Here is a 25,288-nt window from a genome sequence, read left to right on the forward strand (position 1 = left end):
CCGCGTCGGGCTCTGGGCTGATGGCTCAGAGCCTGGAGCCTGTTTCCAATTCTGTGTCTCCCTCTCTCTCTGCCCCTCGCCCGTTCATGCTCTGTCTCTCTCTGTCCCAAAAATAAATAATCGTTGAAAAAAAAAAAAAAGAATTAAATGGATCAAGAGTGTCACTTCTTTGGCCAAGGGTCATTTAGACATGAGCAATTTAGAGTCCATTTTATTGTTCTTGATCAATCTCAAGTTTGAGGATTTTTGGTGCTGTTGTTGTTAAAAGAAAAAAAACCAATGTTATGAAATATTCATAAATATCTGAATGACTGAGTAAATGAAATGTGGAAAGCAAGCACCAATGTAAGTAAATGTTTTGTTTTATTTTATTTTTTATCACCAACTCTGCCTTTCAGTTCTCAAAATGGACACACCTCGAGCTGATTTAAGCAATATTCCGTGGCGGTGAGCTCTGTGGTTGCATCTCTGTGTTAGAAGCACAGAGAACCATGTGAGTAATATCAGATTTCGCGTCTTAGTTTCAGTGATTTTTTTCCAGTGTATTCAGTGCATTATTTGAAAGTTCTATGTAGTAGAATCACAGAAAGCCAACTATAGCTCAGTGACAAATACTGAATTTTATGAAAACATTATATTGATTAATGCATGAATGACTAACAGCCTAATTTTAAAAAGATATATATTGATGTGAGGATGATTCTATTTACAGATTAAGGATATCATGATTTTCTTGGGCTTCTGTGAATGAGCGTTTTAAAGTTATTAGTAGTGAATTAATGAATTAGCCGATCAACAATATAGAACTGAATGAAAGGAAAGAGGGACACTACTGGATCGATGATGACCACTGGTGGCGTATGAGTCGTTTACGATGAATACGTGTCTGGAACTCTGAGGTCCAACAGAAATGGAATCTGGTTTATTGTCCTGTTGGAGGTGATTGAATAGATAGATGTTAAGAACATACAAGGGTCTTGTTTTGGGTTCTTATTATGTTTGTGCATTCTGTTTCAATTTTTATAATTGGATCAATGAAATAATCTATAAACGAACACATAAATAAATAAAGATGAAAGCAGTGAAATCTTGTCCAATTATAAAAATATGTGGTTAGGTAAGGAATAGTATTGATTATATTTAAAATGCTGATGTCTATAAGGGAATATATGGTGTAAGAGTTGTTATTGGAGGACGCTACAGTTATTGATGAGTCACAGTCCATGTTCATATTCTTTATTAGTAGCTAGATCAGTATTGTTCATTGGCTTATAAGACAATAAAATCCACTGCTTAGTAATTGACTAAATTCAAGATGGAATACGAGCACCAATGAACATAGTATCTCCTTTCTTTTTATCTCTTGTTCTGCTCGGTACTTTTCAGAATGGACACACTTGAGCTGATTTAACGTCTTGCACGATTATGGAGCTCTATGGTTGCCTCTATGTAATGGGAGGATGGGGATTAATGTGAGTAACAGTTGAAATTATTTTCTCGGCATATGTGTTGTTTTTCTTTTAAGGTGATTCATTGTATTATTGAAAACTCTAAGATATAATGAAAGGAGGCACTGTATCTCAGTGATAAATGTGGGCTATGCAAGCTGTTATAATGATTAATCCATGCGTAGAAGACTGAGGATAACCAGTTAAAGAGATATTGATGTGAGAATTATCAAAGTAGAGCTCAGGGAGGTATACGTTCTTTCTCAGTTTTTGTGAATTATAGAATTTAAAATTATTAGTGAATTAATGGTTTACTCGATAAAAAAATTAGAACTGAATGAAGGAAAAGAGGAACAATATTGGATCGATGATGACCACTGGTGGCGTATGAGTCGTTCACGATGAATACGTGTCTGGAACTCTGAGGTCCAACAGAAGAGAAAACCTAGCTTATTCCCATTGTTTGCAGAGATCCTGTGTGGACAGATGTCAGGAATATATAAGGATCTTGTTTTTGGTCTTGGTCTTCATTCATTTCCTTTCAATTTTTATAATTGGACCAATGAAATAATCAATAAACAAACATAAATAAAGATGAAAGTGATGAAGCATTGTCCAATTATAAAAATCTGTGATTATACAAGAAATACTATTAACAGACTCTGAAGCTCAATTAGAAGTAAGTGGTACATGATTCTTCTTACATGTATGGCTAAGGATGTCATGGACAGTAGAAGTCATAGACAAATGTTCAGCTTCTGGCTCAGTGGTAAAATCAAAGTTGTCCATTTTCTTATGAGAAAAAATATTTAGAGCAAATTAATAACTGGTTAAATAAGAGATTAAAAGCAAGAGAGAGAGAATGTCTGGACTCGTTTTATCATATGGTCTACTTTAGACCATTGGACCTGCTTTACGGATTCTCACCTCATCAAGAGCCCTTGGGTTGCATTTCTGTACTGGGGAGACAGGAGACCAATGTGAGTAATACTCAGAGTTATCATCTTGTTTCTGGTATTTTGTTTAAGGGTGATCATTGTATTAATACAAAGTATGAAATATCATCAAAGAAAGCCAACTGTGTCTTGGTGACAACTATAGGATTAAAATGAAGCAATACATTGATTAAAGTGTTTATGAAAAACAAGACACTTGATGAGAGAGATATTGATGTGTGCATGATTCTGTGCCTATCGTGCATAAGAGTTCCATCTTGGAGTTTTGTGAATCATATAGTTTTAAATGGTAATTAGTGAATTAATGAATTAATCAATAGACAATGTAGAAATGAATGAAGAGAAAGTAGTCTTCTCTGGATCAGTGATGATAACTGCCAGTGTATGAAGCATGGGTGATAAATGATACGTGTCTGGAACTCTGAGGTCCAAGACAAAAGAGATGTGGTCTCTCTCTTCATGAATTTCCATTCTTTATTATAATTAGGTCAATGAAATATCAATGAGGAAATATATAAAGAATAAAGTGAATTGTAGAAACATTGTCCAATTTTAAAAATATGTGAGGAGACAGGAAATACCATTAATGTAATTTGAAGGCACTGAAGTTTAACAGAAATGAATTGTATATGACTGTCACCTCTTTGGATAGGATGATATAGATAGCACAAATTATAGACAGTTGGTTTTTTTAAAAATTTTTTAATGTTTATTTATTTATTTTTTTTTTCAACGTTTATTTATTTTTGGGACAGAGAGAGACAGAGCATGAACAGGGGAGGGGCAGAAAGGGAGGGAGACACAGAATCGGAAACAGGCTCCAGGCTCTGAGCCACCAGCCCAGAGCCCGACGCGGGGCTCGAACTCACGGACCGCGAGATCGTGACCTGGCTGAAGTCGGACGCTTAACCGACTGCGCCACCCAGGCGCCCCTTTTAATGTTTATTTTTGAGAGAGAGAGAGAGACAGAGCATGAGCAGGGGAGGGGCAGAGAGAGACGGAGACCCAGAATCAGAAGCAGGCTCCAGGTGCTGAGCTGTCAGCACAGAGCCGGATGCGGGCCTCGAACCCACACACCACAGGATCATGATCAAGCTGAAGTCAGACGCTGAACTAACTGAGCCACCCAGGTGCCCATAGACAGTTTTTATATTCTGGGCCCAGTGGGAAGTTTGAGGCAGTTCATTTTTATAAAAGACAATGAAATAAATACACTCCAATAATGATTTCCTAAATGCCTAAGTGAGAGACGTAGAGCAAAGAGCAGTGGAAGAATGTCTCTTTTTTTATTGTCTGCTCTGCTCCGTACCCCCCCCCCCCCCGCACCCGAGAATGGACACACTCAGGCTGATTGTAAAGTTCTTCCAAGGTCACGAGCCCTTAGGTTGTATCTATGTTGTAGAAGCATACAGACCAATGTGAGTAAGACTCAAAGCTTTTATCTTGGTTTGCTTAAGGCTATTCAGTATATTATTTATAAGTATTAAACATAATCAAAGAAAGCACATATAACAATTAATTGCCTACTTAATGTTAACGTTTATTTATTTTTGAGAGAGAAAGAGCACAAGGGGGGTGTAGGGGCAGAGAGAGAGGGAGACACAGAATCTGAAGCAGGCTCTAGGCTCTGAGCTGTCAGCACAGAGTCTGACGCGGGCGGGGCTCGAACCCATGAACCGTGAGATCATGACCCGAGTGGAAGTCAAATGCTTGACCGACTGAGACACTCAGGTGCCCCAGGAATTTATTTATTAATTAATGAAGTTAGTATCAGATTGATAAGAAGCATTTTGTTTCCTAATCCGTAAATGTAACACTGAGGTCAGTTAATGAGAGTTAGTCTCTGTAATACTGTAGAGATAGATGTTAGGAATGTTGATGGAATATATTCTTGTATTTTTAATTCATGTGCATTTTTTGCTTAGTGGCTTAATGAATAAATGTTTATGAGAATGGAAAGAAAGAGGGCCAGCCTTAGATCAACGATGACAGCTGGTGGCATATGAGTCATATCTGATGACTGCTGTGTTTGGAACTCAGATCTGATAGAAAAGTAATCTAGTCTGTTTCTCACGCGTATAAGGATCCTATATACAGATGTCAGGAATATATAAGGATTTTGTTGTCAGTCTTTGTGTTCATGAAGTTTAATAATTAATAAAGTTATTAATAGTAGAATAAACAAATGAATAAATGAATAAAGGTGAAGAGGTTGAAGTATTGTTCTTTGGTAAATGTGTAGCAAGGGAAGGGCACCTGGGTGGCTCAGTCGGTTAAGTGTCCAGCTTCAACTCAGGTCATGATCTCATAGTTCATGGGTTTGAGCCCTGCATCAGGCTCTGTGCTGACAGCTCAGAGCCTGGAGCCTGCTTTCGATTCTGTGTCTCCCTCTCTTTCTCTCTCTCTCTGTCCCTACCCTGCTCACGCTGTCGCTTTCAAAAATAAATAAACATTAATATAGGGAAAAGTATTAATATACATTAGAATGCATATAAAAGGACCAAGTGTATTATGTCTTTGACTACGGTTGATATAAACAATAAAATGCAGTAGTCAGTTATTGTCTGAATTAGTTCCAGATTTGAAGTTTATTTTTAAGGTAAAAATAAGTAAATATTTCCGTAAGTTAATAAATACTTAAATGATTATGTGAGTGAGTGTTGGGGTCAGTGGACAGAAAGTCTAAGCCTTTTCATCACCTTCTCTGGTTGTCTTCAGAATAGATGCTTGAGCTGATTCATTGTCCACTGTGGTCAAGATTATCACGTGACGTTGCTTTTGTGTTGGGAACAAGGAGAGTAATGGTCAAACATTTTGTTTTGGTTTGGGTCATTTGTTTGTGTTTGTGGTATTATTCAAACGTGATAAATATAATAAAAAGGCTCGCCATGGCTAATTGATAAATACGATATAAACCATGGTGTTCATTAATTTAATACGTAGCATTGAGATTGATTAATGAGGGAAATATAACCTATGTTGGCAACAATCCCATATTAGGAGTTAAGGGTGTTCCAGCATCTTATGCTTCGGTTTTTGCAAATTATACCCATTTTATTTATTTATTTTTAAAAAAAAATTTTTTTTTTTCAACGTTTATTTATTTTTGGGACAGAGAGAGACAGATCATGAATGGGGGAGGGGCAGAGAGAGAGGGAGACACAGAATCGGAAACAGGCTCCAGGCTCTGAGCCATCAGCCCAGAGCCTGACGCGGGGCTCGAACTCCTGGACCGCGAGATCGTGACCTGGCTGAAGTCGGACGCTTAACCGACTGCGCCACCCAGGCGCCCCAAATTATACCCATTTTAATATTTTCAAAGAATTCATGATTTAATCACTGCCAATGTAGAAAGGAAGGAAGCAACAGTGGGCCTCTGATGGGCCAGTGATGGCGACTGGCAGTGGATGAGTGATGGGTGATGAGAAATATGTATCTGGATATCTGAGGGCCAACGTAAGAAATCATCTACTCCTTCTGTTCTGTTGGATCCTGTAGGTAGATGTGAGGAACATACGAAGATCGTGTTCTTATTTTGAGTTTGTGGATTTGGGTTTGTCATTATTAGTAGATTCATGATAGAGCCATTAAAGAAATATACATAATAGGTAAAAGAGAGAGAGAGAGAGAGAAGGATTATTCAACTATGAACTATGTATATATGGTGAGGCAAGAAGTATTAATAAAATTGGAAATACATATGTTGATTAAGAAATAAGTGGGAAAACGCTGTTATCTCCTTAGCTCAGAGTTACGTAGACAAGTAAGGGTCTAGTCTTTCTGAGCCAGTGTCAAGTTTGAGGCCGTTCCTTTTATTAAGACAAAAATCTATTCATGACATGAAATATTTATAAAGACCTAAATGAGTGAGTAAATGGGACGTGAGACACGAGGGTCAATGGAGAGACAAGGTCTTAAGTTTCTTTTTTTTAACCATTAACTGTGCTTTGTACTTCTCAGAATGGACACACCTGAGCTGACTAAGCATTGTTTCCTGGTGGCGAGCTCGTGATTGCGTCTGTGTGTTAGAAGCACAGAGACCAGTGTGAGTCAAGTTCTTGTCTCAGTTTCAGCTATGTTTTTTTTTTTTTTAAAGGCTGGTCAGTGTGCCATGTAGAGTCAAAAGTAGCGAACCATAGCCTGGTGATAATATTGAATTCATATGAAGCATTATGTTAATGATTACATGCAGGAAATTTAAGGTAATTAATGAAAGATATATTGATGAGAGAATGATTCTATATACAAATGAGGAGTATTGTCACTCTTGAGTTTTCTGACTAATAGGACTTTAAATTATTGTTAATGAATTTGTGAGTTGGTCCATGAACAATGTAGAGGTGAATGAAGGAAAAAAGGGACAATGTTGGATCGATGATGGCCACTGGTGGCGTATGTTATGAGTCGTTTGCGATGAATATGTACCTGGAACTCTGATGTCCAACACAATAGAAATGTAGTCTGTTCCCATTGTTTGATGGGATCTTATACACAGATGTCAGAAATATATGAGGATCTTGTTTTTAGTTGTGTTCACGCATTTTTATACTACTACTATATTTGGATAAATCATTTGTAAGTAAATCTCATCTATAATCCTGTTTTTGGTCTTTTATGTTCATACATTCTATTTTTTAATTGGGCCAATGACATAATAAATAAATAAATGAATAAACAAACAAATAAATAAATAAGAAATGGGTGACATATCATCTAATTACAAAAATATGTGGTTAAATAAGAAAGGCTATCGATATATTTTGAAAACAAATGCCTATTCGGGAATATACGGCATAATGGTGTTATTCTTTGAGTAGCAGTCAGTGTTCATGCTATCAGCTACAAGATTGATATGGTTTATTTTCCTAAGAAAAATAAAATATACATTATCCCAACCTAATGCTTATTAATGACTGAGTGAATGAAATGTGGAACGCAGGGGGACCAGTGATCATAAATTCTCAATCTTTTTATCGTCTGCTCTGTCTTGTACTCCTTAGAATGGTCCCACTTGGCTGGTTTAGCCATTCCACCATAGTCATGAGCTCTGTGGTTGCATCTATGTGTTACGAGCACAGAGAACAATGGAATAGTCAAAATTCTTTGCTTGGTTTTGTGGTCTTTTAAAAACGGTTTTCATTGCATGATTAGACGTGTGATATAAAGTCAATGCTCACAACCGTAGTCAGATAGTAAATTTTAGGCTTATGTGAAGCATTATATTAATTAGTCGATAAAGGAAACATTTTGGTTAATTAGTGAAAGATATCATCAGTAGGAAATAATTCTAAAGGCAAAAGTTAGAGATACTTAAGGATCTTGTTTCAAGTTTTTGTGGTCTCTAAGCGTTCATTTTCTTGTTATTAGTTAACAAGATATATAATAAAAGATATATAAAAAAAGATATATAATTTGATGAATTAATCAATAAAAACATGTCGACCGCGATGATGAGGACCAAGCATGAGGCAGTGATGATGCCTGCTCATGTATGAGCCTGGAACTCTGGGGCGAACGTGAAAATTAATTAGTCTGTTTTTCCTTTTGGAATCCCTTCAGTGAAGGAATGTCTGGAATGTACAAAGATCGTATTCTCATATAGTTATTTTGTGGGCATAGATTTGTCGTTAGTAACGGAATAATGGCGGGACTATTGAAAAGCAACTATGTAAGGACCGAGAAGAGGGTGAAGCCTTGTCTACCTATTAAAGTTTGTGGCGAGGCAGGAGATGTTAGTAGTCACCACTGAAAACAGCGATGCCCGTTAAGAGATACATAGACAAAGGTCCCAGATCTTTGAGGCCACATATACTCTGTTAAGGAAGAGTGAATTTTATTCTTTTTGGTAGTGAAATTGAGTGTTTCCTTGTGTAAGAGAAGAATATATACATATTGAAAAAAACAAATGCTGAATTTATGAAATGTGGAGCGCAAGGATCAATGGCAGTCAGGTCTCAATTTTTTCTGTCACTTGCTCTGCTTTGTGGTCCTCAGAATGGATATCCCCGAGCTGATTAAAGCATCTTCCATGGCCATGATCTCCTGGCTGCCTCTAACGTGAGTAATAGTTAAAATTCTTTTCTCATTTCCCGGTGTTTTTGTAAAGGTAATTCACTTTATTGTTAAGATGTGTGAAAGACAATTTAAAACGGCAGCCGTATCTCAGTGATAAATATGGAATATATGAAACATTGATTAATCCATGTGTAGAAAACTGAGGGTAATCAATAAAAGAGATACATTGATGTGGGTTAGGGGATACAGAGCCTCTCCTATCGTATCGGTTATCATAGCATTTAGAAACTACTAATGAGGTCATGTTTTGATCAATCAATAAACAGAAATGGATGAAGAAAAAGAGGGACAACATTGGATCGATGATGACCACTGGTGGCGTATGAGCCTTATGCGATGAATACCTGTCTGGAGGAACTCTGAGGTCCAACACAAGAGATGTGGTCCTTCTCTTCATGCATTTCCATTGTTTGGATTGGATGATCGAAATGCAATTACAATTACAATTGGATGATCGAAACATCAATGTGGAAATACATATTTCAAAAAGCTGAATTGTAGAAGGCTTGTTCAATTTAAAAAATATGTGGGAGGCAAGAAATACTATTAATATATTTTGAAACACTGAGGTCCAAAGAGAAATAAATGGTACATGAATGTAAGCTCTTTGGAGAACAAATTATAACAATGTTTATGTTCTGGGTCAGTGGGAAGTTCAAAGTAGTTCGTTTTCTTAAGAGGAAAATGAAATAGACTCCAAATAATGATTGCCTAAATGCCTGCCTAAATGAAAGATGTAAATCAAGGGTAAATGGAAGAATGTCTCATTTTTCATCATCTGCTCTGCTCCGTCCTCCTCAGAATGGATGCACTCAAGCTGATCGTAACATTCCTCCAAGGTCGTGAGCCCTCAGGTTGCATCTATGTTGTAGGAGCGTGGAGACCACGTGAGTAATAAGAGTTCTTGTCTTGGGTTTGAGTGGCTCGTTTAAGGTTATTTACTGTATTCTTCAAAATATCCAAAAGTGTTATTGAAAAATTTATCAAAGAAGATAAAATATGCCAATGTTTTATACACAACACACACACACACACACGTGTGTGTGTGTGTATATATATATATATATATATATATATATATATATATAAAATTAGGTTATATATATATGTATATTAGTCTCTGTAGAATACACACACACACACACACACACACACACACACACACATATTTCCACAGAGACTAATCTGTTTTACTAGCTGACCTTAGTGTTACATTTATAGATTGGTCAACATAACGCTTCATATCAACCTAATGTTTATATATATATATATGTATATATATATAAACCCAATGTTTTATATATATATATAAGATTACATTGACTAATGCATAAATTTAATTTAGGATTATTAATGAAACAGGCATATTGATGTGAAAATGACTCTAGATACATATTTGGGATATCAATGCCTTCTTGGGTTTTTGTGAATCACAGTTTAAAAATTATAGTGAGTGAATTCATTAGTCAATAAACAATGGAGAAATAAAGAAAGAAGAGGGGAGGTACAGTATTGGATCCCTGATGACTACTGGTGGCGCATGAGTCCTACATGGTGAATGCGTGTCTGCAACTCTGAAGGTCCAGCAGAAAGAGGACTTGCTTCATTGCCCCTGTGGGAAATGATCCTGTAGACAGGTGTCAGGAATGTACAAGGATCTTGGTTTTGTTTTCATGTTCATGCATTTTTGTTTCTATTTTTATAATTGGATCAATGAAATAATAAATATGAAAGTAAATCTAAAGGGGGTGAAATATTGTCCAATTATAAAAAATACGGGTTTAGGCAAGAAATGCTATTGATTTTATAGACAAATGGTTTCTATAGGAGGCCAAGGTCAGTACAAATCATTACAAAGATCCTACTTCGGAATTGATGTCATAGATGTAGATATGTTATTAATGGAATAATGATAGAAGTATTAAGGAAGTATAAATAAAAATTAAAGAAAAATACGGTGAAACCTTGCCTAACTGGACATATGTGGTCAGGTAAAAAATATTAATAAACCCAAAAACATTGACGCCCCTGAAAAATAAGTAGATCACGGTGTATCACCTCTTTGTTTAAGAATCCTACAGGCATTGGGGCACCTGGGTGGCGCAGTCGGTGAAGCGTCCGACTTCAGCCAGGTCACAATCTCGCGGTCCGTGAGTTCGAGCCCCGCGTCAGGCTCTGGGCTGATGGCTCGGAGCCTGGAGCCTGTTTCCGATTCTGTGTCTCCCTCTCTCTCTGCCCCTCCCCCGTTCATGCTCTGTCTCTCTCTGTCCCAAAAATAAATAAACGTTGAAAAAAAAATTAAAAAAAAAAAAAAAGAATCCTACAGGCATTGATTTGTAAGAGTCAGTTGTGTTGTTCTGGGTCAGTCTTAAGGTTAAGTTTTCATTATGTTGGGATAGATATATGATACATAATAAAATATAGATCTTATATATAAAACAATAAAATACATTGTCAGTCTCAAGGTTAAGTTTTCATTATGTTAGGACAGATATATAATATATGATATACGATATATGGTACATAATAAAATATAGATCTTATATATAAAACAATGAAATGTATTGTCAGTCTCAAGGTTAAGTTTTTCATTACGTTAGGACAGATATATAATATATGATATATGATATATGGTACATAATAAAATATAGATCTTATACATAAAAATAAAATGTATTTAGTTTTTATAAATATATAAATACATAAAACACAAAATAGGTAAAAATATATTTTATTTTTTCATATATTTTATTTTATGTATTTATATATTTATATTATACTTTATATATGTAACATATATAACCATATTGAAAATATTTTTAACCATATTTGAAAATATTTAACAATTTATGCATTCTATATATTTATATAGTTATGTGTGTTATTATTTATATACATCTTAGTATATATTTATGTATACTATAGAAAATTTTATTTACATTTAAAATATATATTTTATTCATTTACTTATTTATTTTTAAATGTTGATTTTTTTTTTTTTAATTTTTTTCAACGTTTTTTATTTATTTTTGGGACAGAGAGAGACAGAGCATGAATGGGGGAGGGGCAGAGAGAGAGGGAGACACAGAATCGGAAACAGGCTCCAGGCTCCGAGCCATCAGCCCAGAGCCCGACGCGGGGCTCGAACTCACAGACCGCGAGATCGTGACCTGGCTGAAGTCGGACGCTTCACCGACTGCGCCACCCAGGCGCCCCGTTAAATGTTGATTTTTGAGAGAGAGAGCACACTTGTGTGGATGCGCGTGTGCGTGTGGGCACACACGTGCACACACACACACACACACACACACACAAGCGGAGGAAGGGCAGGGAGAGAGGGAGACACAGAATCCAACGTAGGCTCCAAGCTCTGAGCTGTCAGCACAGAGCCCGACATGGCACTTGAACTCACGAACTGTGAGATCATGACCTGAGGTGAAGTTGGATGCTTAACCAATTGAGCCACCCAGGAGCCCCTAAAATATATACTTTATATATAATGATAAAAATTAAATATCTAAATCCCGAGTCTAGGAAATTAATAGCAAGTATCAATGACAGTTAAATCTCAATTTTTTTCATCACTTGCTGTGCTCTGTTCTCAGAATGGGTGCATTTGAGCTAATTTCATATTTTCATGGGCACAAGCTCTGTGGTTGCCTCTGTATAGTTGGGGGATGCAGAGTCATGTGAGTTACAGTTGAAGTTCTTTTCTTGGTTACGTGGGTTTTTTTTCAACGGTAATTCACTGTCCTGTTTAAAAAGGACAAAATATAATTAAAGAAGGCACTGTGTTTCAGTGATAAGTACGGGCTATATGAAAATTATATTAATTAACCCACCTGTGGAAAACTGAGGATAATTAATGAAAGAGATACACTGATATGGGAATAATCTATGTACAGATTAGGAATATAATAATTCTCTTCGGGGTTTGGTGAATCACAGTGTTTAGAAATTGTTAGTAGTGAATGAATAATTTAATCATTAGACAAATAGAAATGATTTGGCAAAGAGGGAGAATATTGGATCGATGAGGACCACTGGTGGCATATGAGTCGTTCATGATAAATGCGTGTCTGGAACTCTGAGGTCCAACAGAAGAAATTTAGTCCATTCCCGTATTTTGAAGGGGTCCTCTAGACACATGTCAGGAATATACAAGGATCTCATTTTTGGTCTTCTAGTTCATGCATTTTCATGCTATTATTATAATTGGATAAATGAGAGGATCTATAAATAAATCTATCAATTAATATGAATGGAGTGATGCATTGTCCAATTATAAAAATATGTGATTATGCAAGAAATACTATTAATGCACTGTGAAAACCCTGGGGCTCCTTTGAAGTAAGTGGTACATGACCTTTCCCGGAATGACTAATGATGCCACAGATAGCAGAAGTCATAGACAATGTTCAGATTCTGGGTCAGTGGTAAAATCACACTTGTTTGTTTTCTGAAGAGAAAAAAGTATTTATACCAAATTAATGCTGGCCTAAGTGCTTTACTAAATGAAACGTGAAAAGCGACAATCACTGGAGAGAACGTCTCACACGTTTTTATCATCTGCCCTGCCCCGTACTCCTCAGAACAGACACATTGCACCAGATTTAAGGATTCTTCCCTGATCACGAGCTCTATCTAGGGTTGCAGCTCTGTTACAGGAGTCTGGAGACCAACGTGAGTCATCATCAAAGTTCTTATCTTTGTTCCTCGGTTTTGTTTGAGGATATTCACTGTATTGGTAAAAGGTATGAAATATGATCAAAGCATGTGAACTGTATCCTGGTAACGATTACGGGATTAGTATGAAGTATTACTTTGATTAATACATACGTGAGAAGCTGATGATAGTTAATGACAGAGATCTTTTGTTGTGAGAATGATTCTAGTCACATAGGAGGGATAGCAAGGCCTTGTTTTTAATACTATAGTTTCAAAATTATAATTAGTGAATTACTGAATTAATCAATAAATAATATAGAACTAAATGGAGAGACAGTGGTGCTCCTTGGATCAGTGATGATAACTGCCGGGGTAGGAGTCCTGCGTGATGAAGGATGTGTGTGTGGAACCCCGAGGTCCAACAGAAAAGAAATGTGAGTTTTTTCCATGCAAAGAGTTCCTCACTTTATTGTTATCTGCTCTGATCTGTACTCCTCAGAATGGACCCACTTGAGCCGATGTAAGCCTCTTCCGAGGCATGCGGTCTCCAGTTGCATCTATGTTGTTAGGAACATTGGAGACCAGGGTGAGTAATGTCAATGCTTGAGCTTAGGTGGTTTCTTTAAGGGTATTCCCTGTGTTACTCCAAATATTAAATACAGTCAAAGAAGGCAAAATACACCAGTTAAATACCAGATTGATATGGCACATTGAGTTGATGAATCCATTAATGTAAATCTTGAGGTCAGCTTTTGAAACAAAGAGTTAGTCTCTGGAAAAGTTTGGAGAGATAAAGGCTGTTAAGGGATCTTGTATTTATGTGTTTTTAATTCTGTGTATTTACGAATTTTGTGAAGCCATAAGCAAATGTTTATGAGAATAACAAGAAAGAGGCCTAATCATGAACAGTGATGGTGAATGGTGGTGGATGAGTCACGGACAATGAATACTACGTGTCTGGATTCCGAGGTCCAGTATACTACATAGTGTATTCTGTTTATTTAATCCTATAGACAGATGTTAGGTTTATGTCCAATATAGGAACTTGGCTGATAGCCTTTGATTTATTATTGTTAATGGACAAATTGTAGGACTATGAAAGAAATACAAATAACAAATAAGAAAGGGTGAAGCATTGTTCAACTATGAACACATGTGGGCAGGCATGAGATATTATTAACACAATTGAAAACACTGAAACTCATTAAGGAATATGGATGGATTAGGAGTGTCGCCTGTTTGACCAAGGATCATGTTGACACAGGTAGTTAAGAGTCAGTTTTTTGTTGTGGATCTATTTCAAGTTTGCTGCTGTTTATTTTGTTAAGATGAAAGTATTTACACAAGGAATCATTATAAATTCCTAAGTGAGTGGGTAAAAAAATGTGGAAATATAGGATCAATGGGAATAAAAATGTAACTTTTTTTTTTTAATCAGTTATGCTTTGTTCTTCTCAGAACGGACACACTTGACCTGATTCAAGTAGCATGACCCGGTGGCAGAGGGACCAATGTGCGTAAGAATTGGAGTTCTTGTCTGGCTTTCAGCGAGTTTTTCTTTTTTGCAGGGTGTTCACTGTGTTTTTGAAAAGTGCCATATTGAATAAAGATGGTCAGCTGTAGCCCTGCGTATAAAAGTTGAAATGATATGAAATGTAAAAACATAGGATATTTAAAGAAAGCGATATATAGACATGGAAAAATTTCTATGTACAGAATAGGGACTTCAGGGCTGTCTTTGGTGATAACTGGGTTTCAAAATAATTAGTGAATTAATGAATTAGCCAATAAACACTGTAGAAATGAACGAATAGGGACAACACTGGATCAATGATGACCACTGATGGCATATGAATCATCCATGATGAATATGTGTCTGGAACTCTGATGTCCAACACGGATGGATTCTGGTCCATTGCCCCTGTTTCGAGGGATTCTATAGACACATGTCAGGAATACACAAGCAACTTCTTTTGACCTTTACATTCATGCACTTCTATTTTTATAATTAGTTCAATTAAATCATCAATAAGCATATATATAAATAAAGATGAAGGTAATGGAACTTTGTCCAATTAATAAAATGCGTGGCTTGGCAAGAAATGCTATTACTACATATTGAAAACAAAGATCCATTATGAAAGGTACATACACATCTGTTTTGTGACAATTAGATATTTGTAAGTAAGAGTTTCCTGTCAGGGGCAAGATCAATATTGTTCATTCACGTCAGAAAAAATATAAAACATACATTATCCCAAATCACTACCTGCCTACATGACTGAATGAAAGATGGACAGGGATGAATGAACACAAGGGCTCCATCTTTTATCATCATCTGCTTTGTCTTGTCCACTTTAGAATGGTCCCACTCGGCTGATTTAGACATCCCTCCATAGTCACGAGCCCTATGGATGCATCTGTGTGTGAAGAGCACAGAACAAAACGTGAGTAATCATCAGAATTCTTTTCTTGGTTTTGTGGTTTAAAAAAAATGTCTTCGCATTATTAAAAAGTGTGAAATATGATCAGTAATTTCCAAACCTGTTAAAAAGAAAAATGATATTAATAGGAAGCAGTATATTAATTCGGAAATTTTGAGGGCATTGAGGAAATATATGTCTGCGTGAAGCAATTCTATACACAGATATTAGAGATATTCAAGGGTCTAGTTTCAAATTTTTGACATCCTAGGTACTCATTATTATTATTATTATTATTATTTTAATGTTTATTTTTGAGAGAGAGAGAGACAGAGCACGAGCAGGGGAGGGGCAGAGAGAGAGGGAGACACAGAATCCGAAGCAGGCTCCAGGCTCTGAGCTGTTGGCAAAGAGCCTGATGTGGGGCTCAAACCTACGAGCCGTGAGCTCATGACCTGAGCTGAAGTCGGAGGCTCAACTGACTGAGCCACCCAGGCGCCCCCTTATTTTATTATTAATAGTGAATTGAATTAATAAAAACACGTAGACATGATTGAAAATAATCAGGGATATCCCCGGATAAATGATAACAAGTGGAGACATAAGAGTCTTGGATGATGAACCCTCCATGTCTGGAACTCTGAGGTCCAGCACAGAAGATATCTAGTCCTTTCTCCCCATTTGAAGTGATCCTCTAGAGAGATGTCAGGCGTATGCGAGGATCATGTCCCTGGCCTTTGTGTACATGAATATTTAAAAGTATTATTATAGGGGCGCCTGGGTGGCTCGGTCGGTTAAGTGTCCGACTTCAGCTCAGGTCATGATCTCACGGTCCGTGAGTTCGAGCCCCGCGTTGGGCTCTGTGCTGACAGCTCAGAGCCTGGAGCCTGTTTCAGATTCTGTGTCTCCCTCTCTCTCTGCCCCTCCCCTGTTCATGCTCTGTCTCTCTCTCTGTCTCAAAAATAAATAAATGTTAAAAATTTTTTTTTTAAAAAATAAAAGTATTATTATAAAAAATAAATGGTGGAAATATAGAGACCAAACTGGTGGTTGCCAGAGGGGAGGGGGCTAAGGAAAGGGGTTGAGGGGAAAGGGGAGAGGGAGGTACAGACTTCCAGTTATGGAGTGAATAAGTCCCAGGAGGTACAGTGTAGGGAACACAGGCAACGTACACAGTATTGTAATAGCATTGGATGGTGACTGGTGGTATCTCCCATTGTGGTGAGCACAGTGTTACATATATAGAGTTGTAGAGAGTTATCGAATCACTATGTTGTATACCTGAAACTAAAGTAACATTGCGTGTCAACTGTACTTCAGTAGAAAAAAAAATCGATAGTAGGATAAATAAAAATGTAAATGAGCAAATATAAAGAGGGTTGAATATGATTTACGGTTAAGATATATAATAAGGAAATATAATTGGAATGGAAAATAAAATGATCAAATATGTATGTCTTGAGCGAGAATGACAAGACAGTGTTAATAGAATCAGTTAGAACTTTGAGATTGAACTTATTAAGAGAAAAATAAATGTTACCAGAAATTAATACATGCCCAAGTGACTATGCAAACAAATAGTGGAACCTATGAATCAATGGAGAGAAAGTCTCGACATTTTAATCTGCTTGGACTGGATGCTGGAAACGATTTCAGCATGTGCAGTCATCAAAATAGTCATGGTGCCTCTGTGTAAGGAAAGAGACCAAAGTGAGTAATGGCCAACATTGTCATCTTGGATTTGGTCATTTGTTTAAGGGTATTTATGGTATTATTGACAATTATTAAATTTTTTTTTTCAACGTTTATTTATTTTTGGGACAGAGAGAGACAGAGCATGAACGGGGGAGGGGCAGAGAGAGAGGGAGACACAGAATCGGAAACAGGCTCCAGGCTCTGAGCCATCAGCCCAGAGCCTGACGCGGGGCTCGAACTCCCGGACCGCGAGATCGTGACCTGGCTGAAGTCGGACGCTTAACCGACTGCGCCACCCAGGCGCCCCAATTATTAAATTAATTTAAAAGTTTATGATGACTTATGATAAATAAGATATAAAACATTATGTTGATTTATAACGTACAGGAATGAGGTCTATTAATGAAAGACGTATAGTCTGTGGGAAATGATTCTGTAAACTGACGGTAGGGATATTCAAGAATCTGTTCTTGTGTTTTTATGACATGTATTATTTTTATTATCATAAACAAATTCATAATTTAATTGATACAAATGTAGACATGAACAAAGAAAAATAGACTCAGGCAGGGATCAGTGAGGATGGCCGGAAGCATAGGAGTCAAGGATGATGAAAATATGTGTCTGGAACCCTGACGTCTTATGTGGGACATAATCACTCTCCTTCTTCTGCTGAAATTGGCTCTATGAAGAGATGTCAGGAATACACAAAGATTGTATTCTTGTACTGATTTCATAGACATAGATTCGTTATTATTAATGGAATAATGATAGAACTATTAAAGAAATATAAGTGGAGAAAGTAAAGCCCAGTCCAGTTATGGATATATGTGGTGAGACAAAAGGTATCATTAATAATTTTAAAACCATTGATAATCATTAAGAAATTAATGGACCAAATGGCTAAAGATCATATAGACCCTGATGAGGAAGAGTGAATTTTGTTTTTCTGGGTCAATATTTAGATTGAGTTTTTCCTTTGTAAAGATAAAAATACACATTAAGAAGAAGTAATAAATACCTAATTAATAAAACTCAGAAAGCAAGGATCAATGGTGATTAGGTCTCATTTTTTTTTTTTTACCATTACTCTGTTCTGTATTCCTCAGAACGATGCACTTGAGCTGAGTTAGCATCTTCCATGGTCAAGAGCTCTATGGTTGCCTCTCTATAATAGGACAGAAATTAATGTGAGTAACAGTTGAGGTTATTTTCTTGGTTTCAGTATACTACTTTAAGGTTGTTTGTATAAAGGTGCAAAGAATTTTTAAAGAACATAAGTATACAATTGCGTAAGTATGGGATACAGTTACAGTAATAAATATGGGATATAGTTAACATTATTTTGATTGATGTATATAAGAAAAACAGATAATAATGAGAAATATGGATGTGAGAGTAGTTCTGTATATAGACTACGGACACAAAGACTCTTCTTGGGTTTTTATGAATGATAGCATTTAAAATTGTTATTAGTGAAATAATTCTATAATCAATAAACCCATAGAAATGAATGAAGAAAATAAGGGACAATATTGGATCGATGATGACCAGTGATGGCGTATGAGTCATATATGATGAATACGTGTCTGGAACTCTGAGGTCCCATATGAAAGAAATCTAGTTCAGTACCTCTATTTGAATCGACCCTTCAAACTGGACATCAGAAATGTGCAAAGAAAAATCGCATCATTATGATTTGGAATTGACAGCAAATGGACCATTTTGTCAAGTGTGTTTTGTCTCTGATGCAAAGGTAGTAATAGAACATTATAAGTTACAGTCAGTTGTTGTGTGAGTCACTTTCACATTTGACATTTGATTTATTAAGAAGAAATATATTAACATAGTAAATACCTGAACGACGACATAAATGAATGGTATAATCTATGAATCAATGGATAAACATCTTGATTTTTTGTCATCTGCTCTGCTCTTTGCTCTCAGAATGGACACCCTTGAGCTGATTTAAGGATTAACCCACAGTCATCATGTTTATGTTGGCATCTCCCTGTTAGGAGCATGGAGATCAATGTGAGTAAGAGTCAAAATTCTTCTCTTGGTTTAAGCAGTACAAAGAAGGCCAACCATGCCAATGTGCAGTATTGGATTGATATGAAACATTAAAATGATCAATCCCTAAAGAAACAAACACTAAGTTCAGTTAATCAAAAGGATTTAGTCTATTTATATATGACATTATTGATAAATGTTAGGGATATTGAAGGATCTTCTTTTTTGGTGTGATTTATGCGTATTTCTTTATTAATGAATTAGTCAATAAAGAAGCACAGATGAGAGTGGACAGAAAGACAGCCAATCATGGACCAGTGATGATGACTGTTGGTGTATGACTCATGGATGATGAATAATGAGTGTGGAACACTGAGGGCCAACCGGAAAGGAACCTAGTCTATTCCCCATATTTCCAGTCATACTATAGGCAGAGGTCTAGAGGCAGGGCTATAATCTTTTTCTTGGTCTTTGTGTTCATGAATTATAAAACTGTCCGAAAGAATCAATGGCAGAATAAATTAGCAAATGTATAAATGAATAAAGGTGAAGAGGATGAAGCATTGTTCATTACTAAAATATATAGTCAGGGAAATGAATATTAATATTCACTGGAATGGGTAATAAATGGGCCAAGTGTATTACATATTTGAGTAATTGTGACATGGATGGTGATAGGTAGTAGTCGGCATCACCCTGAGTCAGTTGTGAGTTTGAGGTTTGTTGTATTGAGAGGAAAATAAATATTACCACAAATTAATAAACGCTTAAATGACTAAGGACATGAAAGATGAAAATTGTGGGTCGGTGGGGACAGTGTCTCATTTTGTAAAAATCATTGTGTCTTCTTGGTACTCTTCAGAATGGACGCACTGATCTGATTTTAGCTTCTGCCGTGCTTAAAATTGTGTTGTCTCTGTCAGGAGAGAGAACAAAGTGAGCAATAGTCAAAGATCTTAGCTTGGTTTTAATCATTTGGTTAAGAGTGTTTCCGGCATTGTTAAAAAGCATTAAACATCATAAAAAAGTTATCCAAGGCACAATAATAGATTTGATAGGAAACATTCTTACTGTTGATTAATCAAAGAGATGGAAAAAATATGGTGTATATGGGAAAGGATTCTATAGAACAGCATTAAGGATATTCAAGGATCTCGTGCTCATGTTTTCTTGAATAATGTCTCTGAATTAATGATTTAATTGAGGATAAATGTAAAACAAATGAAGCGAGTGAGGATCTAGAAGGGACCAGTAATGATGACTGGTGGTGTACCTGGTCTGTTTCCTGTTTGAAATGATCCATTGGACAGATGTCAAGAATATACAGATACCAGGTTCTTATTTTAGGTTCACAAATTTCGATTTACTATTACTAATGAATCCATGATAGAACCATTAAACAAATATAAATATATAAGTAAAGAAGAGGATGAAGTGATTTTCCATTATAAACATATGTAATGAGGCAAAAAATATTATTAATAAAAATTGAAAACACTGATGTTCATAAAGAAATAGATGGATTAAGAACGTTGTCTCTCATTTAAGATCATGTTGCGGCGCCTGGGTGGCTCAGTCGGTTGAGCAACTGACTTCGGCTCAGGTCATGATCTCATGGTTTGTGAGTTTGAGCCCCGCGTCGGGCCCTGTGCTGACAGCTCAGAGCCTGGAGCCTGCTTCAGATTTTGTATCTCCCTCTTTCTCTGCCCCTCCCCCACTCATGCTTTGTCTCTGTCTTGGAAATAAGTAAACATAAAAAATAATTTTAAAAAAAGATCATGTAGACACTGTTTAGTAGGAGTCAATTTTCTTGTTCTCGATCATATCCAAGGTAGAGATGGTTCCTCTTGTTAAGAGAAAAAACATATTTATGAAAAATTAATAAATGTATCAATGAGTAACTGAAATGCAGAACTCAAGGGTCAGTAGAGATAAGATCTGTTTTGTTTTTTGTTCTTTTGTTGTTAACTAATCACCTGTTCTGCTCTGTACTCCTTAGAATGGACACACCTGAGCTGATGTAACATCTTTCATGGTCACGAGCTTTATGGTTGCATATGTGTGTTAGGAGCATGGAGACCAGTGTGAGTAATAGTCAGAGTTTCTTGATTTGGGTGGTTTGTTTAAGAGTAGTCACCATATTATTAAGAAAACTGTATAGTAGACTGTGGAGTAGTCATAAGTGTGATACTGAGGTGGTGCCTTATATTGATTATTGCACGTACATAAAACTGAGGTTAATTACTGAAAGAGATTGATGTAAGAATGATTTTCTGTACAGAGTTGGGACGTAAAAACTCTTCTTGGGTTTTTGTGAATCGTAATGATTAGAAACTATTATTAGTGAAGTAATGACTAGTGAATAAATAGAAATAAATGAAGAAAAAGAGGGACAATAATGGATCGATGATGACCACTGGTGGCGTATGAGTCATATGTGATGAATACGTGTCTGGAACTCTGAGGTCCAATAGAAGAGAAATCTAGTCCGTTCCTTTTGTTGAAAAGGATTCTACACGCAGATGTCAGGAATATACAAAGATTTTTTTTTTTTTGGCGGGGGGGGGGGTCTCTGTGCTCATGGTTTTTCATTCCATTATTTTAAAGTTTTTTTTTTAAGTTTTTTTTTAACGTTTATTTATTTTTGGGACAGAGAGAGACAGAGCATGAACGGGGGAGGGGCAGAGAGAGAGGGAGACACAGAATCGGAAGCAGGCTCCAGGCTCTGAGCCGTCAGCCCAGAGCCTGATGCGGGGCTCGAACTCACGGACCGCGAGATCGTGACCCGGGCTGAAGTCAGACGCTTAACCGACTGAGCCACCCAGGCGCCCCCATTCCATTATTTTAATTGGATAAGTGAGTTGGAAAAAAAAAAGAAAGAAAGAAGTGAAGAAAGATAAATGAAGTGAAGCAGTGTCTAATTATAAAAATACGTGATCAAACAAGAAATGCTTATTAATATATCTTGAAAACCCTGAAGTCCAATGAGAAATGAGGTGCCCATGACTGTTACCTCTTGGGTTAGGGATAATATAGACAGTATAAGTTATAGACAATGTTTATGTTCTGGGTCTGTGGCGAGCTCAAAAGTGGTTTCTTAAGAGAAAATGAAAGAAATATACTTTGAATTAATCGCATAAATGACCGTCTGAACTAAAGATGAAAAGCAAGCAACAATGGAGAGAAGGTATAATTTTTGTATCGCCTGTTCTGATCTGTACTCCTCAGAATGGACTCGCTTGAACTGCTGTAAGCATCTTCCATGGTCCTGAGCTCCTGGTTGCATCTATTTATTAGGAGCATAGAGACCAGTGTGAGTAATAAAGTTCTTGTCTTGGTTTGGGTTTTTTGTTTGTTTGTTTGTTTAAGAGTGTTCACTGTGTAACAAAGTTGGAAATAAAATCAGATAAGGCCACCTGTAGCCTAGTGATAAACCCAGGATAGATGGGAAGCATTGTATCGATGGATGCATATATGAAAAACTGAAGATATTAATGAAAGACATATACTGATATATGAGAATGATTCTATATACAGATTAAGGATACTAGAGCTCTTTCTCAGTGTTTTGGGAGTCATGGTGTTTAAAAGTACAATTAGTGAGTTAAGGAATTAATCAATAATTATTGTAGAAATGAAAGAGAGGACGTGGGCTAATCTTGGATCAATGATGACGACCAGTGGCATATGAGTCATATACCATGAATGTTACGTGTCTGGAACTCTGAGGTCCAACACAAAAGAAATATGGTCCATTTTCTCTTTTTGAAATAATTCTATAAACAGATGTCAGGAGTATGCAAGGATTTTGTCTTGATCTTTGTGTTCCTGCATTTTCAAACTATTATTATAACTGGACCAAAAGAAAACACATAAAAAATGTATACAGATGAATAAGGTTAAGCATTATCCAGTTATAAAAAATGTATGGTAAGGCAAGAAATATTGTTGATATATATTCAAAACACTGATATTCACTAGGAAATAAATGGCATAAGGGTGTTACATTTTAAGGATGGTACGGGTGGTGTTACTGATAGTCAGTGTTCTGTGTCAGTGACAAGATTGATATTGTTTACTTAAGTGAAGGCAAAATGTTATCCCAAATAACTGCCCAAATGATTGACTAAATAAAAATTCAAGAACCAATGCAGATAATGTCTCAACCTATTTTATTACCTCCCCTGCTCTGCACTTCTTAGAATGAATACCCTCAAGCTGATATAAGCATCTTCCACGGCCATGAACTCCATAGTTACATCTCTGCATTAGGAGCATGGAGATCAATGTAAGTCGTAGTCAAGGTTGTTGTCTTGGTTTCAGTCTTTTTTTTTTAAGGCATTCAGGCATTTGCTGTATCATTTTAAAAATACGAAGTATAATTTTGGAAGATTAACCATGACCCCGTTACAAGTAGGGGGTTGATATGAAGCATTGTTTTGGTTAATCCTTATATGCAACACTGAAATAAACCAATGAAAGAGATGTATTTCCGTGAGTAATAATTCTATAGACAGATATTTAAGGATCGTACTGTCATATTTTATGACTTCAGGTATTTATTATTATTAGTGGCTTGATGAATTAATAAAATTCATGTAGACCCAAATTACAATGAGGGCCGAGTCTGGATCAATGATGACTACTGGTGGCGGTATGAGTCATGGATGATGACTATTCCATGTCTGGAACTCTGAGGTCCAACACTAATAGAACAGAAATCTAGTTTATACTATTCTATACTATGTGAGAGATACGTAAGAATCTTTTGCTTCTAATTTTATGGCTCATGGATTATGATTGTATCAATATAAAAGAATCAATGGAGGGCTCAATCAAGATGTTTCAATGATTAACCATGAAAGAGTGAGGCATATTCCAAAGTATGAGAAGACGTAGTAAGGAAAGCAATACTATTAATAATAGTCTGGAATGAATAATAAAGAGAAAAGTAAGCAAAACACCGTAAATGAGTAAATATGAAATGCCTGAGGGAATGAAAGCAGAATACAAAGGACCAATGGATAGAAGATCTCAAACTTGATTTTCTACTTGTTCTTATACTCCTCAGAATGGGCACGGCCATGCCAATTTGGCATTCTGTCATGGCCCCGAACTCAGTGGTGTCTTTGGAGAACGGAGACCCTTGTGTGTGAGTAACAGTCGAACTTTTTGTCTTGGTTTGGGCAATTTTTAAGAGTGGTCAATGCATTTTTAAGAAGTAGGAAATAGAATCAAAGGCCAAACATGACCCAGTAATAAACATGGGACTGGTACAAAACATTAGGTTGAGATGTCCATACGTGAAACACAGAGGCCGATTTCAGAAACAGATCTAACGTCTGTGGCAAATGATTCCATAGATAGCTATTAGGGATATCGAGGCTCTTATTCTGGGTGTTTTGGATTCATGTATATTTCTTCATGAGTAAGTAGTGAATTAATGAATAAGTCAATAGACAAAATATAAAGGAATAGAAGGAATAAGTCAATAGACAAAATATAAAGGTTCACAAGCTTGGGCCATTGATAGTGCCTGGTGGTATAAGAGTCAAGGATGACGAATGATACATGTCTGGACCCCTGTATGGAAGGTGTTGAATCAATACATTGTACACCTGAAACTAATATTACACTGTATGTTAATTAATCGGAATTGAAATAAAAACTTAAAAAATAAAATAGTTCATATTCATTTCCCCCTTTTTTTCCATCTACTTTCTACTTTACGGAATGGATACACTTAAGCCGATAATCATTCTGTAATGATCAGGACCTTGATGCTTCAATGTGAGTAATACTCCAAATTCTTGTTTTTGTCTATACAAACAACGGGGGTTGTCTGTATAGGGTATTCAGAGTTGTCTGCGTGATTGAAAAGTATGGAATATAACTTGTGGGGATGAGCCCTGGGTATTATATGTAGGGGATGATCGCTGGAATTTACTCCTGAAATCATTATTGCCCTATACGCTAACTAACATGGATGTAAATAAATAAATAAATAAAT

The 25,288-nt window shown here is 36.4% G+C and overlaps 1 long non-coding RNA gene, 18 other non-coding genes and 1 pseudogene across 23 annotated transcripts; all 20 read left to right on the forward strand.

The window, feature by feature from the left end:
* Positions 1-150: 150 nt before the first annotated feature.
* On the forward strand, positions 151-25,288 carry LOC122469548. 5 transcript variants are annotated; one of them, XR_006293515.1, is made up of 15 exons: positions 151-493; positions 1,387-1,472; positions 2,347-2,428; positions 6,365-6,449; positions 8,399-8,461; positions 9,281-9,366; positions 13,072-13,162; positions 13,647-13,733; positions 14,606-14,660; positions 18,375-18,455; positions 19,213-19,299; positions 21,278-21,362; positions 22,507-22,591; positions 23,481-23,566; positions 24,350-25,288. It is a non-coding gene; the product is annotated as an uncharacterized LOC122469548 (long non-coding RNA). The 5 variants fall into 5 exon arrangements; XR_006293514.1 differs by having other exon boundaries at positions 13,072-13,733; XR_006293513.1 differs by having other exon boundaries at positions 13,647-14,660.
* Positions 834-905, forward strand: LOC122469810. Its single transcript, XR_006293695.1, has one exon. It is a non-coding gene; the product is annotated as a small nucleolar RNA SNORD113/SNORD114 family (small nucleolar RNA).
* On the forward strand, positions 1,809-1,880 carry LOC122469808. Its single transcript, XR_006293692.1, has one exon. It is a non-coding gene; the product is annotated as a small nucleolar RNA SNORD113/SNORD114 family (small nucleolar RNA).
* LOC122469832 lies at positions 2,762-2,836 on the forward strand. The gene has a single exon (XR_006293715.1). It is a non-coding gene; the product is annotated as a small nucleolar RNA SNORD113/SNORD114 family (small nucleolar RNA).
* LOC122469838 lies at positions 4,380-4,450 on the forward strand (annotated as a pseudogene).
* LOC122469852 lies at positions 5,785-5,859 on the forward strand. Its single transcript, XR_006293733.1, has one exon. It is a non-coding gene; the product is annotated as a small nucleolar RNA SNORD113/SNORD114 family (small nucleolar RNA).
* On the forward strand, positions 6,772-6,848 carry LOC122469837. Its single transcript, XR_006293719.1, has one exon. It is a non-coding gene; the product is annotated as a small nucleolar RNA SNORD113/SNORD114 family (small nucleolar RNA).
* LOC122469831 lies at positions 8,775-8,849 on the forward strand. Its single transcript, XR_006293714.1, has one exon. It is a non-coding gene; the product is annotated as a small nucleolar RNA SNORD113/SNORD114 family (small nucleolar RNA).
* Positions 9,993-10,065, forward strand: LOC122469833. Its single transcript, XR_006293716.1, has one exon. It is a non-coding gene; the product is annotated as a small nucleolar RNA SNORD113/SNORD114 family (small nucleolar RNA).
* Positions 12,506-12,577, forward strand: LOC122469829. The gene has a single exon (XR_006293712.1). It is a non-coding gene; the product is annotated as a small nucleolar RNA SNORD113/SNORD114 family (small nucleolar RNA).
* Positions 13,495-13,569, forward strand: LOC122469851. The gene has a single exon (XR_006293731.1). It is a non-coding gene; the product is annotated as a small nucleolar RNA SNORD113/SNORD114 family (small nucleolar RNA).
* On the forward strand, positions 14,049-14,122 carry LOC122469854. Its single transcript, XR_006293735.1, has one exon. It is a non-coding gene; the product is annotated as a small nucleolar RNA SNORD113/SNORD114 family (small nucleolar RNA).
* LOC122469814 lies at positions 14,971-15,042 on the forward strand. Its single transcript, XR_006293699.1, has one exon. It is a non-coding gene; the product is annotated as a small nucleolar RNA SNORD113/SNORD114 family (small nucleolar RNA).
* LOC122469839 lies at positions 16,147-16,221 on the forward strand. Its single transcript, XR_006293720.1, has one exon. It is a non-coding gene; the product is annotated as a small nucleolar RNA SNORD113/SNORD114 family (small nucleolar RNA).
* Positions 17,835-17,908, forward strand: LOC122469859. Its single transcript, XR_006293739.1, has one exon. It is a non-coding gene; the product is annotated as a small nucleolar RNA SNORD113/SNORD114 family (small nucleolar RNA).
* On the forward strand, positions 18,802-18,873 carry LOC122469817. Its single transcript, XR_006293702.1, has one exon. It is a non-coding gene; the product is annotated as a small nucleolar RNA SNORD113/SNORD114 family (small nucleolar RNA).
* On the forward strand, positions 19,589-19,661 carry LOC122469834. Its single transcript, XR_006293717.1, has one exon. It is a non-coding gene; the product is annotated as a small nucleolar RNA SNORD113/SNORD114 family (small nucleolar RNA).
* On the forward strand, positions 21,678-21,749 carry LOC122469806. The gene has a single exon (XR_006293690.1). It is a non-coding gene; the product is annotated as a small nucleolar RNA SNORD113/SNORD114 family (small nucleolar RNA).
* On the forward strand, positions 22,939-23,013 carry LOC122469815. Its single transcript, XR_006293700.1, has one exon. It is a non-coding gene; the product is annotated as a small nucleolar RNA SNORD113/SNORD114 family (small nucleolar RNA).
* On the forward strand, positions 23,907-23,982 carry LOC122469811. Its single transcript, XR_006293696.1, has one exon. It is a non-coding gene; the product is annotated as a small nucleolar RNA SNORD113/SNORD114 family (small nucleolar RNA).

Source organism: Prionailurus bengalensis, chromosome B3 (genome assembly GCF_016509475.1).
Source record: "Prionailurus bengalensis isolate Pbe53 chromosome B3, Fcat_Pben_1.1_paternal_pri, whole genome shotgun sequence".
NCBI lineage: Eukaryota > Metazoa > Chordata > Mammalia > Carnivora > Felidae > Prionailurus > Prionailurus bengalensis.